Source organism: Gopherus flavomarginatus, chromosome 7 (genome assembly GCF_025201925.1).
Source record: "Gopherus flavomarginatus isolate rGopFla2 chromosome 7, rGopFla2.mat.asm, whole genome shotgun sequence".
Classification (NCBI taxonomy): Eukaryota; Metazoa; Chordata; order Testudines; family Testudinidae; genus Gopherus; species Gopherus flavomarginatus.
In genome coordinates this window covers 4,288,208-4,302,438 of record NC_066623.1, presented here as the reverse complement: position 1 = coordinate 4,302,438, position 14,231 = coordinate 4,288,208, and the positions used below count along the sequence as shown (strand labels likewise).

General features: G+C 44.9%; 1 protein-coding gene across 1 annotated transcript in view; it reads left to right on the top strand.

Moving 5' to 3' along the window:
- Positions 1-8,997: 8,997 nt before the first annotated feature.
- Positions 8,998-14,231, top strand: part of SGCD (sarcoglycan delta) — a 665,508-nt gene continuing 660,274 nt past the window's right edge. Inside the window, exon 1 of the mRNA XM_050961320.1 lies at positions 8,998-9,050. The gene's annotated coding sequence lies outside the window, so the exon portion shown is untranslated. The remainder of the gene's footprint in view (positions 9,051-14,231) is intronic.

Here is a 14,231-nt window from a genome sequence, read left to right as displayed (position 1 = left end):
TCCATTACACATGGCCAAATAAGGAACTTTACGAGCTTTAAAGAGACCAAATGCTGCCGTGGGGTGAAAACCAGACTAGTAAGTGCAATCTTCTGTTGAAGTGAGGAAATCTGCGCACAGTGGAATCCTTGTCGACTCTTGAACTCATTTCCAATAAGACGCAGGGGACTTCAAGTGAGACAAATCCCTCCGTCAAAGACACTTCTGCCGCAGAATCTTCCAATACTAATCCACCAGCCATAGACTGGTGTTTTGGTTTTGGTCTGTTTATTTAAACTGCACTGCTTTGAAACTGGCCTTTTGTCTAGTCACCCAGTGCCCTGTGTGTCTAATTGGGACTATAAGCTGCTTTGAGCACTGGCCGCGGCTGACTCTGTATCTTGTAGAGTGACGAACGCTGCTGGCATTTACTGAGAACAAATAATACCACCTCCTATTGAGCAGCATGGCATTTTCAAGATTTCAGAAACTTTCCCGTTCCACACTGGGATAAAACTGAGACCTCTCGAATTTTTTTGTGGAAAACAAGAGCAAAAGAGACACACATCTCAGACTGTCCAGGTAGTTATAGCGCTCACCTGGGATGTGACCCTTTTCCAAGAAAAGTTGCTGTTTCAACAACAAATGGGTATTTTCCATTTAAAAACCGTTAAAAAAAATCCTGACCAGCTCCACTAGTGGGTTTTCCCCATCTCTACTTTCTAGGACTCTGCAACCTGTAGGCCCAGCAACCTGGTCTCATAGAAACTCTCTTGCTCTTGTTGTCACATCTTGTGCGTATGCCCCTCCCCAGGGACCTAGTGCAACTCTGACCTTACAGTCAACTATACCCATGAGCTTTGCTGACTCAGTGTCCCCAGTTATGGGGTTTGCACCAGTTCCCATGGGGAGATGGATCCGCAGCTGAACTGATCTCACTTATCGTTATTATTTAAGTACCACCAATACGCTAGGCACTGTACTACCAGTCAGTCATCGGTGCTCACACAAAAACATAGGAATTCCCAGATTGGATCAGGCCTTTGGTCCACCTGCTCTAGTGTCCCGTCTCTGACAGTGGTTGGCATGAAGTGCTTCAGAGGAAGGTGCAAGAAGCCTTTTTGTCCCTAGTAGTTAGAGCCCTGGAGTATGAGGTTTAATATCTCTTCCAAAACTTAACATTAACTTTTATAGCTCTGGGTATTCTTGAATACTGAGATGGGCTGAAATACATAAGCTCTTTTGCATCCCACTTAACATACAATAGAGCGTGCATCTCGAAGGGAGAAAAGCCAGACTCTCCTGGAAGTCTGCCAAGGACTTTGCTATTGCCAAGCTAATGAATGGGGAAGATCTGTTTGGATGCTATGCCGGGTGCAGCACAAAACTCTAAGACAGAGAGACAGGAAGAAAGGTGGTTAAGAACGGTAAAGTAGCATTTTGACGTTTCCCATGTAAGTCACAGGTGAGTGGTTAATGAAGCCTGTGCTGGTGTTTGATCGAAAACTCAGCCCTTTAAAATGTTGTTTGAATAATTCATTAGCAAACCCTTTAAAAAGTCGAATTCAATTTTCCTTCCCACTGCCCCCAAAATGGACTCTAGCAGTACCCTTGGATAGCACAAAGCCAGTTATAATGAGTAGGGAGGGCAAATTCTTCTGGCCAGAATCCGTCATTTGCTCTGGATGAGACACCAGGCTGCAGATTCAGCTAAGTCTGTGCTGAGGGATGGTTGCTTCTATATCCGAGGCCCAGGAGAGGAGCATCCTTCCTGCATCAATACTCTTTCTTTCCAGCTCACAGGTTGTACACCCTGGTTCTAGGTGAAGGCACAAAGCAACATCAAGATTCAAGGCTTGTCTTTATAGCAGTCCTGCTCTTCTGTGGCTTGTGTCCTCACTGCCCCTTTCCTCATCAAGTGCTCTAATGCTGACAACATTAATGTGGACAGATGCCAATGGAGGCAGAAGGTTCATCTTGAGAGACACTGTCACACTGTTGTAGGGTGCCTCTGGTGCCCAGGGACAGGAATTTTCAGATACGATGGGCTAGCTTATTTTGTGTGGATGCTTATAATCAAACCTCAGTTTTTTACATGTCCATGGCACTGAAAAACCATTAGGGAAGATTACAGCTTGCAAAAAAAATACTGTACAAGACAACAAATCAGTATGTGATTTGATACACAACTCATTTCTGTGGCTGTGTGTGTATATTTAGTGATGGCTACTCCTTCATCCTACCACGGCAGTAAATCTCTCCATCCACTGTGGAAAACCTCATTGGTGTATGGCAGCCTCATGGATAGGCAGAGAGTTCACTTCCAAGGTTCTATCTGCAGATCTGTTAGATGCTCAGTAATGTACCTGGGCAGCAACACCTCAGCCAAGGACATACACGTGACATTTAAGTGCATCATGTCTCTTCTCATCCGCCTGTCATAGATCAGGAAGGCTGAAAATCCATCTAGTGTTTCGGATGGTTGGTCATTGATTAAATGGTGCCTTTTGGAGGTGAAGTGGCTAAGTCAGTCACATCAAATATTCTCAGAGAAACAAACTGATATTGCGCTTGTATGTCACATGAAGCAATAGAAGGGGGCACATTGGGAGAGAACGCAATGTGGCAGGATAGACACTGGTGTATCACAGGGTTTTGACAAACACCTGTCAGTGCAGAGAAGGTTCTATGTGAAATGGACTTGGGTAGCTGCAGATATAATGGGGTCAGAGATGGGATGTCAAATGCAACAGAGAGAATAGTTTCTACGACTAGTCAATTGACACATTGGCTTTGGGTATGGGGCTAGGGTCCAGAATTTTTGGAGAGATTGAGATGAAGACTTTTGTTCTGAAGGTGGAAATCTCACCTAATAGAAGAAAAATAGCAATAGTCGAAATACAGAAATCTCCCTTGTTCCCTTCCACCGGCAATCAGTGCTTATTAGTTCCTTGAATATTTCCTAGTACTTTGCCTAAGTTATTTGTGCTTTCTCAGTTTAATGAGATTTTTGTGAGCTCGTTGATGAGTCCTGCTCTTGATTAAATACATTCAGAGATCTGGATGTTATAAAAAGGGCAATTTGTTGACCAAAACTGAACAAAAATCTTCTAACAGTCCGCAGATGAACTTCAAGGAATGCTGATTTTCACCAACTTACCATGGCATGGAGGAGTCGAAACCTCTGGTCCAGAGTCTGTGCTTAGACCAAGGGACTCATCCTGCTGAGGTTACCTAGTCTTTGGGTGGCTGTCCATCTCAGCAGTGTGTGTGCCAGGCATCACTTTCCCAATATGGGGATAGATTTCTACAAGAAGAGGTGTCACCCAAATTCTTCACATGGAGTTAGGAGAAATGGAAAGGGGAGCTCCTGCCCATGTAATTATAGTAGGTCTGTTCTCAAGGATCCTTAAATTGCAGCACTAAGACACATTCCCAGCTGCCTGCATCAAACTGACCTCCTGAGAACTTTTCTTTTCGAAGTGGGTATTCACTCACAAAAGCTCATGCTCCAAAATGTCTGTTACTCTATAAGGTGCTACAGGACTCTTTGCTGCTGCTTCCTAAAGTTGTTTCTTTAATTCATCCCTTCAGGAGGGTCTCCAGGAGGGATTAAGTACTCCCCCTTGCACAGTTTCCACCACTTTCTGAAGGAGACCATTTCTCAGTCTACTAGATGTCACTCCTAGACAGTTCGTCCATTCCTCCATTCTCAATTTCATCCCATTAGTCTTCATATTTCCAAGCACCTCTCCCCGCTCCCCTTCTCCTCTATGAGTTGCTAGTGCCTGAACTTCCTCCAGATCATTTGGCAGAATCTCTGGTTTGCAATGGTCACCACTGGAAACATTATTAAGTTCCATTGATTCCTGATAATGGATGGATTCGTTGTGATGGTACCCATTCCCTTCACCTACTAGTTACAGCCCTGAATGAGAATCAGTTCAGCCAACCAGCTCCTCTGGCTGATGTTATTGGCCAAATTCTAAACTGGATCTGTCTTTCAGAAAGGATCATGCATGCTGGGACATTCAGCGCAGTTGCTGGGCAAACCCTACAGGAGAATGCTTTACGTGGGCAGCAGGGGAGTTTTCTCAGTTATTGTATAGAGGTGAATAGCACCAGGGTACTTAGTCAGTCGTGATGGCCGATGCAAAATGAACAATCCACATTCCAACAGCATAGAGGTGATTTTTATTTTTTTTTATCAAGTGAACAGCAGTGTAAATAGGCTTCTGGACACTAAAGAAACCAGCCAGCCACAAGCTTTAAACATCTGTCAAGCCATCGCGCACCCTCCATTTGCAGGAATTATCCAAGTAATGGGAACAGCAAAAGGCACCAAATTAGTTGCTTCAATTCACCCAAATTATCCCTTGAGGGAATATTTTTTATTCGTACCTGTCTGCATTGACACAGGGCTGCTGAAGGAATGGAGCAGCACCATTGTCAGCCTGAGGTAACAGTCACAATCCAAGACTGCAAGGGAGAGTAACAAAGGGGGACCAAACACTTTTGTGTGGAAGAGAGACAGGTCATAGAATTCACGGATTTCAGGACCAGAAGGGACCACTGTGATAGTCTAGTCTGACCTTCTGTAGACCACAGGCCCTGAGACTTCCCCAAAATAATTCCTATGGCAGAGCTTTTAGAAAAACATCCAGTGGTCAGTGATGGAGAATCCTCCATGACGGGCCTCTGGATGCTGTTTTTTAATAGGTTTTGATACTGTATCTGTCTGAGAGGGGTCACCTCTTTGGTGCAGGCTGGTTATTCTATGCCAACTATTGCTGCAGGGACACAAACTAAAGCCTTTCTCTCAGACAGCACCTTACTTCAAAGCATCTCAAAGCGGAAACCACTGGTCATGCAGAACTGTGTGCATTTGTGATGTGGACAAAAGGCCTATAGGATGAAATCACCAAGTGTGTTTTCATCTGTGCCTCAAATTTCAGAGGTGAAAGACTAGTGCATTAACCTATGTGCATATCACATACCTTCTTTAAAAAAAACCCCTTTTCTCCCTTAAAAACACAGAGATGCTCCCTAGACAAATGAAAAAAGATGCAGAACACCAAGTTATAACTGGACAACTCTTCAGAGTGGGGGAAAATACTCACAGTAGCAAATTTCAGAAGGTTTTCTGCCATCCAGTAATTTTCCAAATGATTTCAGTTATATGAAATTACTACCAGAAAAATGTCTCCATGCACAAAGAGTGTGAACTTTCTATTACCAGGTATATTTACAATGAGCTTCTCCTGGGTAGCTTTTAAATGCTTGAATGTTGCACTAGCATCTCCACTTTAAACATTGACATTTTATTGCTTTACTCATCAAAAGGAGCAACATAAATTATTCTTTAATTAAATGGACTTAATGGTGTTGGTTATGCAATGTGTTATCTCACCTAACGAGACAAAACTCAGAGGTCTTTCTGGCCTTGGTGAATAATTTATTTTATCTATTCTCTGAGGGCTCTGGATGTTACCTTGTCATCCACTAAAAGCATGGAAAAAATTGTAACTTGGAGACACTAATGCTGTTTGAGTGACAGGGAGTCCAAAAGAAGAGGAGATTGCAGTATGGTGCAGGCAGGTTAGGTCACGGATGGCAGTTTGGGACATCATTACTGAAAGGGGCGAGAACATGGGAATGAAAAGCATGTCATTATCCAAACACAACAGTGCAACATGAGGAGCTGGAGTAAATTTATCTTTAAGTAACAGGCTGACCTTATTCAGAACTGTAATTTAAATGTAAGGCTAGCCTCTGAAAATAGATCCAGTGGTATAAATTATTAGAGAACAGACATTTGTCAGATAGATGGTCTCTTTTAGTAATTTTATGCATGAATGGTTACCTTCTGAGGTAGAGTTGATATCTGCAGAGAAGAAAGCTGAAGACCCAGGTTATCCTTTGCAGACATAAGTCTGTCTTTTAACCCGTATTTTGCCTATCAAATTCAATGCAGAGACTGAATTCAGGTTTACTGTCTCCCTACCCAATATGGTGCCACAGTTGAAATTCCTTCCCAGCACAGAATCGCTTGTGCTGCTGTTGTTGACATGTGTGAAAAATGCTCCAGCCATTTTAGAGCTTGGCGAGATGGATCGTTTATCTTGTAATGTCAGCTGCTGCTCTTTGTGTACATTACTGAACTGTGGAGAACATCCGTTAAAGAACAGCTGACACCTCCTGGGTAAGCTTGGGCAAAGGTCCCTGGCTGAGGGAGAGCGTCATCTCTTTGTTATGCAGGCTCACAGCTTTGGAGTTCTGTTAAGTTCTAGGCTGCCTCTGGCGAGCTGCAAAGCAGCTGCGGCTGGGAGGAGATTTTTCCCCAGAAAGACGTGAGATCAACTGGTCCAACATGAAATTTATAATTTTGATGGACCTTTTTTATTTTTTTATCAATTTTTGCATTTGGAGATGAAAATGTTGTCTTGTATTTTAACCAGTTCACTTACCTCCTTTTGGATGCAAGCTCCGCATCCAGGCCTCTGTAACGTTGAGCTCACACCATCACAACAAACTCCATGTCAGGGGACCTTTGGGAAGCCAATGTCTGCCTAGACTGCAGCTGCCAGCCCATTGGCCCTGATTCTCCATTGCTTGGTTCCTGCGCTTGGCCTGATTTTGGGGGCAGGAGGGAAAAGTGGATTTCAGCTTTGTATTTACAGCTTGGTCACTAGTGTTGGCTGGAGGAGCTTTGGTCCTCTTCTCTGTTCATCTCTGCCCCCTTTAGGGTATTGTACATGTCCAAGCAGGGACACTGCTTTGTAGTTGGCCTTTGTGTGGGATGGGCGGGGGGGGAGGGGATCCTGGAGCCCTTCCACCCTCCCCTGCACCCAGTCTGAGCCTGTAATATGCCTGGAGATGATCCAGGTGCTATTTATATACACCTGGATTGGCTTCCTTCACTGCTGGTGCTAAATCCAATATCTAAGGTAAAGTTTCTAGCATTTTTCTTTTTCCACCATGGCTCTTAGCCATTTCCCACAAGACCATGGGAGCGAAATGTGCGTTGTACGTGTAGCACAGCCATGCAGTAGCTAATCTCTTCTGACACTTCTATTCACTCGAGAGGCAAGAGGGGAATAATCGACAACATTTGGCCTCTGCAAATTCCCTTCAACCCCAGCAGATAACATAACCAATCACATCAGAGTGTGCAAGGATTTCATCTAAGCAATTCCACAAGCGAGAGCTGGCTTAAAACATTGCCTGAGTGTGTGGACTTGACTGTCCCTCTCAACAGGAACTCTCAATTTCTCCCCCTCCAGATGTCATTCCCAGCCACACTCAATAGTAAGCTTCCCTATGGAATTACTAATTGATGGCTCTGTGGAGGAAATACCAGCAGAGAGAAGATATTTATTCTCCTGTACCTTTCTCCTCTCATGCTTTGTGAAGCGACTGTCAGTGCAGCAGTTGGGAATGCCCACATTGCTCCAGCACCTAGGAATGTTACAAACCTCCCTCGTCCTCCTCTCTTCTTGTCTTCATTCTTCACCTGGTTGAGTTCATGCGAGGACAGATGCATGACTTCTTCTTAGGGCTCTAGAAGGCTGAGTTCAATTCCCAGCTCTGTCACAGATTTCCTGTGTGACCTTTGGCAAGTTATTTAATTTCTTGGTGCCTCAATTCCCCATTTTTGTAAACTGTCCATACAGAGCTTGTCCACACTGAAAAATTCCAGTGACTAGTACCATACAAAACAGCGAGGGCCTGATTCTCATTTACACTCAGGCCCGTTTACACTGCTTTAAATTGCCAACATGGTGTAAAGGAGCCTTGGTGTAAATGAGACTCAGGCTCTGGAGTGTCATGCTGGTCATGGTTAACCCTAGATCCACCCTAAAATTAATACAGCAAATTGACATGATGTTCACTATGACCATCCTTGCCAACACCGAGTGCTGAATCATATTTACCATTGTAGTTAATATGTTCTCACATGCTGTAATTTTCCTGTACAGATAGGACCTTAGATTATTTTCAAGGCAGGAACTGTGTCTTAATGTGCTGTGTAAAATGCCTAGCACATAGGGCCCTGAACTCAGCTGGTATGTTCAACTGCTGCTGGAATCCACAAGAGTAAGCAGTCAAAGCTTCTCCATTCAAAGTCCTATCTGGAATTATAAGTTTCCTGCTAATTAGAATTAGATCAAGACTGGAACGTTTTATTCAGCACCCCCATCCCATTTGGCCCTGAGCCAGCCTTGGCTTTGGTTTTGCAAAACCCAAACCTTGGCCTTCTAGACTCATCTCTAATAATTGTGGTAGCCCTTCCAGAACTCTGTGGGACAGACTTCTCCCTTGTTCTAAATGTTGGTCTCTCTTCTCCCTTTGGGCTGTAATACTGCTTCTTGTCACTCTCTCATCCCCATGCATCAGGGGGAGAACAGACCATATTTCTCGCACCCGGTACTCCTATAGGAGGCTTCTCTTACACAAATGAATTGACTTTGCAAGTTTTACTCTGAAATCAAATCCTTACTCTTCAAAGCAATCCCCAGAGTCTTAGATGCTAGAATCCCATTGAACTTATTTGTAGTTACACAGCTTCATAGAAGTGTTCAAGATATTCCTGTGGCCTTGCTGCCTCCTCTGACTTAGTGACATGTAAGACGTTATGAGCCAAACATTTTAAAGGAACCTCAACCCATCCTCCAGTTTCTATAGGTGCACATTTGTGCCTGCAATTAATTGTGGATGCAGATGTTAGCATTTAGACATCAAGCTACCTTATTTGCATGCCTACTCTAGTTGGTAGACATCAGATTGATAGCATATGTGCTGTCAATTAATTGTGGATGCAAAAACAGAGCCGTTTAACAAAAGATAAAAAACCAGGCCCTGCGGTTTTATGCCCCTTCCTATATTGTTTGCAGTCCTAGCATCTTAAATTTCCTGTGCTGCAGGAAGAGGTGGCATTTTTGTTCACTTGTTTGTGCTAACAGGAATACAGTGTTGTTCTGTGCACTACGGACAATTGGAACTTCAAGGTTCCAGGTCTGCTCCCTCCGTTTGTTGTATCCACTTGCTGTCTCTTGTCTTACCCTGGCAAGGTAAGCTCCTTGGGGCAAGGGCCACTTTTTTGTTACATGTTTGTAGCATAACAGGGCTGTGGCCTCTAAGCACTACCTCAACACAGCTTAATATAGCTATGCATGGTGCTTTACAGGCACATAAGAAGATGGGTATCTGCCCAAAAAGCATCTTGTCCTCTCTGGCCATTTACCCAGAGGATTATGGTCTGGTTTTAGACGCTGGCTCAAATTTATATCCCTGGAAGATTATTTTAAAGCATCTCAGCTTCTGAAATTGGCTTATGTGAGCAGGAGTCAGGACTCATGGATTCTCTTCTTCCTTCTGCTGACTGGCTGGGTGACCGTCATTAGATTAACCTCTCTTTGCTGCTCTCTATCTGTTCCCCTTTCAGAAAAGCGGGCATACTAGGATTAAAAGTGCTTGCCACACTGGGGTAACTTGAAGGAAATGCTGACTTTTTAGTGCCAGTCACCGTAACTGTCTTGCAGGGAATTATTAGGCTTCATGTTTCTGAAATACTTTGAGATCCTCCATGTCTACCTAGCAGTTAAACATCCACGGCTGTGTCAGCTGTCTCAGGTTCCAGGGCTATAAAATTGCAGTGTTGACATTTGGGCTCAGGCAAAGTGCTTGGAAAGGGTACTCTTATGTATCGTGGCTTGTTAGTGTTAGGCATTGCCTTTTGTACGGTGCTTTGTGACGTCTCCGGCATGAATAGACTTCAGAAATACTGCTCCATCCTTCAGCCTGAGAAGGAAGACTTCCTTCCTCAACAAGGTGCTGCCTTTGTATCGTCCTGCCTTTCTCATTTAATGTAGTAAATAATATAATTGTCAGTAGCTGTGCTTAAAATCTTCTCAGTTTTGCCTTGGCAAATGCTGGGGTAAAATTTACTAAGTTCCCTCTATATGATATTGGGAACACCCAGGGAACAATGCAAATTCTAACAAAATTATTTAGCTATCTAAGGCAATTGACAACATCTAAGCTCGATCACTGCGTCTATTTCTGGTTGCTTCTGATCTCACTCCTTGCCATCTGTTTAGATTCCCAATTGTTTTGCATAGATAGACCTGCAGTGTTAATATCCTGCTCTGTTGATATTATTTTTAAGGAATATTAATGAACAGCTTCTGGGTGTGACATCTTTAAAAACGTCCATAGTTTTTTTTTTAAATGGCAAAAGAACAGTGTTGAAGTGCCCCTTGGATAAATACAGCTTAAAGTAATTCATGCATTTTAATTAGCAAAGAAATCCACAGATAAGGACGAAACATTTGTCTTCCTCGAGCAAACCAGAGGAACATCAGGCCCACAGGTAGCATAATTTAACTCCAGAGTGATTCCATTTATATCTCCTAGTCTAAATCTTTAAAATGCCTTCCTGATACAGACAGCACATTTCAAGGCAATGTGCGAGCAGCTCCTCTGTGGGAGCTTTCAGGTTCCTTCTTGCTTCACGGCATTATGGTTTCCAATCAAATAAAACACAGTGGGAAATTGCTGTATAATCTGTGTGTGTATTTATGTGTGTCTTTCTCTCTGTATACTGTGTCTGTGTGTTGTAGTGGGGTGGTCACCCGATCCTGCCTTAAAAAGCTTAAAACAGCCCAGGGGGAGGGCTGAGGCAGGGAAGGAAAAGCGGGGCTGACTGGGGAAAGCAGCCTCAGCTGGGGGGGGTCACACCCCAATCAGGCTGAGGCTGGCTTAATGAGGGTCCAGCTGGTCCTTATAAGAGGGCTGGGGCCAGAAGCTAGAGACAGACTGTCTCCAGCTGTAGAGGGAGATGGACCTGGCTGCAGGGACCTGAGCGGAGCAGAACTGGGGAAAGGCAGAGGAGCTGGGGAGGCTTCAACCTGGAAAGCCCCAGGCTGCAGCCTAGCAGAGGGTCCATGGGTATTGGGGGTTGCAGAGGGTAGCCTAGGGATAGGCAAAGGCAGCAGGTCCAGACCCAACCTTGCCTATGATGAGTGGCTGATACTGTAGTCTACCTACCCAGGGTGTGGGGGTGAGATGGTGACTGGCAGTAGCCTATGACTGAGGGAAGGTGGGGGTTCCCCTGGGTGGGGAGACCCTGAGACTGAGGGGTTACTGCCAGGGGGCAGCACCCCAGATAAAGGGGCACTGGGTCTGGGAGAGAGACATGGGGGCCAAGCAGCAGCAGGACACTGACCTGCAGAGGGTGCTCCAGGGGTTGGATGAGCTAATTCCTGGAAGAGACCAGCATGAGGCTTTGCAGCAGTGAGTCCTGCACCGTTACAGTGTGTGTATAAATAAAATAGAATAAATCACTCATATTGAATAGATTGTTCCTAGTTACTGTAAGTTATGTACTGGAAGATAGACAAAATATATTTGCATGTTGTAGTGCTTAAAAATTAGTCCATTTCTATGCTGTTTCAAGTATAAGATACAGTGACTTTTTTTTTAAATGTGCATAAGCAGGTTCAGCTCCTACTGACTTCAGTGAGACCTGCACCCCCTTATGCCAGGGCCAGGTTTGGTTTCTTAAGCCATTTCAAACAATTAAAAACAGGCAGTTTTGTAATATTGTTGTTCCTTGCAGGGTCCCCAGCTTCCCTTCCATTGAGGAGCCAATCCACCCCCCAACCCCATACAAATTTTATCACCCATCCCTAAGCATTGAAGCCCCCATATCATACAGTGGACTCCCTTTGAAGCGTGTTACTGGTCTAGAATCAACCAGAGAGGAAACTGAGCAAAGGATAGACTATATGTTCTCTCCCTGGGGTTGTGGGGAGAGGGATGTGGGACAAGGATAGGAAGATGGGTGCATGTTGTAGTTGCTAAAGCTGGGTCCTGGAGGCAGGACTCCTGGGTTCCTCACCTCTGCTACTGATAATTGCTGTGTAGCGCAGGAAAGTAATTTACCTGCCTTTGTTTCAGCTCCTCTGTAGGTATCAAGATAATACCTAATGGGCATGTTGTGAGGCTTAAATATGTGGAAATCTTGCCACATCTTCCTCCTCTCCCTTCTGTGGGCACAGAGGTCCAAAGACAGCATACTCATGAGATGCTGCTGCATAGGGTGGTGGCTGATTTACAAGGCCTGCTCGGGGCAGGGGATGTGCACTCCCTGTATGTTATGGAGCCTGTGCATTGTTGCATGGTGTGAGAACTGGGATATGGGGCAAAGGTGGAGGACCTAGTCCTACAAAAATCTGTTGTCTATTGTCCAAGCAGAGTGGCGGTGCTGGAGCTCTGGGTTCTCTGAAGTATCACTGGCATGGTAGCAGCTAAGCAATATAGCCTGGAGCAGAGGATTCTTTCCAGTCAGCCCTCGTAGAATGTCCCAGCCCTCAGCCTGGTTATTTGGGCTATGAACTAGGGGGACTATTTGCCCCCCTGTTGGCATGAATTGCTCTGGGACTGGATGACAGTGCAGTACAAAGTTCTGTTCTATAATGCCATCGTCACAAACCCACCTCTTACAAACCTGTAACGAGTTTATGAAAGTGTAGGGGAGGCGGGGGTTGGGGAGAGGGGTGTTGCTGAAAGCACATGTTGAAGTACTCTGTTCAGTCTAGAGTTGTGTGTCTCTGAAAGCAAGAGCATCTGCTTGTTTTAAAGAGACTATCTGCAAGTTTTGCAGTCATAGGAGAGAGACTGAAAATCACTTGGAGTGGCCACAGGGAGACAAGAAGGGAAGACAATTGATAAACCCAAGAAAGCTCATCTCAGCTGTTGCAGCTTGTTTTCAGAAGCATATCCAGTTTTCTAGCTGGGCTGTTGCCTAAGGCATGAGGAGGTCTGGGTGACTTGCCCAAGGTCAACAAGAGAGCGTATGTCCTGACTGGAAGAACCCAAGATCTTCATGGCTAACGGTGAGATGAGTGAATCGTGAATATAACCATTTCCTCTTCCTTCTGTCCTCAGAACTGCCCTAGAGGCTGTGAAATAGCATGAGAACAGAATGACATCAGGGCCATGGTGGCTGTGTTGGGAAATTTGCAAACTTCATGCAGAGACCACAGTCAAAAACACTTAGCAGGTCTCAGATTAGGGTATGGGCAGCACATGAAATAAACTGGATTACCCCCTCACCTTTGTGTTGTAGGATGGGATGCGAAAAGATGTCCGATCCTGCATTATGATAGACAACAGCTCAACTCAGGAGTCCCCTGTGTCGTGCTCCAAGAGGAGACTGAACACAGCACAAAACCTGGACGGGATCCAGTGTGACACAGGACATTAGAGCAGCCTTGTGTAGATGAGCATGGTTTTATATAATTCAGTAAAGCAAAGCATTCCTGAATGGCACCACATCTAAATGCATGCATGATTTATTTGCTTGTCAGACATTCCCAGTTCCTTGAGTCTGGCTGAGCTGTGCTCAGCACAGGACCTGGGGAGAGAGGGAAAGAGAGAGCTGTTTGTATGCCACCTCTGTCCTCCTCCAATCCCTGGGCCTCCTAAGGCTGACTTGAGGCTGCTCTAACTTATGCCAACTGGTAACAGCCCCCAAAGGGCAGTTACATTAGTTGGGGATTGCCAGAGTGCAGCTGCCCTCTGGCATGTCTTTCTCAGCTGTGTCTTCTGTGTCAGTAGGAGGTGGCATAGGTCTAGTGTTGTCATCTGGGGATTCAACAGTCTGGTGGCATCTGCGCCTGTGTGCTTAGAGCAACTTAAAGCTGGTGCTCCATGGGGGCAGATTAGAGCGGAGGATCTGTCTTGTTTAAGGCTTTAAGGAATAGTGCATCTTCAGGCAGCACCCCAACAATCATCATGCAAGATTATGCACTGTTGCAAGTGGGTGCATTAGAGAATGGATCAGGAATATGGATCCTTTCACCTCTCGAGCTCTTCTCTGGAAATCTTTGTCATCTGGAAGCTCTTCGGTGTGGTCTTATGTGAAAGGAGTTGGTGCTGCCTCCAGCCCAATTCCTACTGCAGTAGATGCTTTTCACTTTACCAAAACCACTAGTTACTCTGCCAGCCCTGGGCTGGCCCCTTCGGGTTAAGACTGAGGTTTATCGGTGGCATGGACTTGCACTGATTTTGAACTTTTAAGTCCAAGATTTTAAAAAAATGAAGTCTTAAATTAAGCACCTGTGTCTACCTTTAAAGGCTTGCCTGATTTTCATAAGTGCTGAATGCTCAACTGTTCCCATTTGAAAATCAGGCAGGTGCTTAAATATAGGTTTAGAAGCTGACCTTTTGGGTTCTCTTTGAAAATC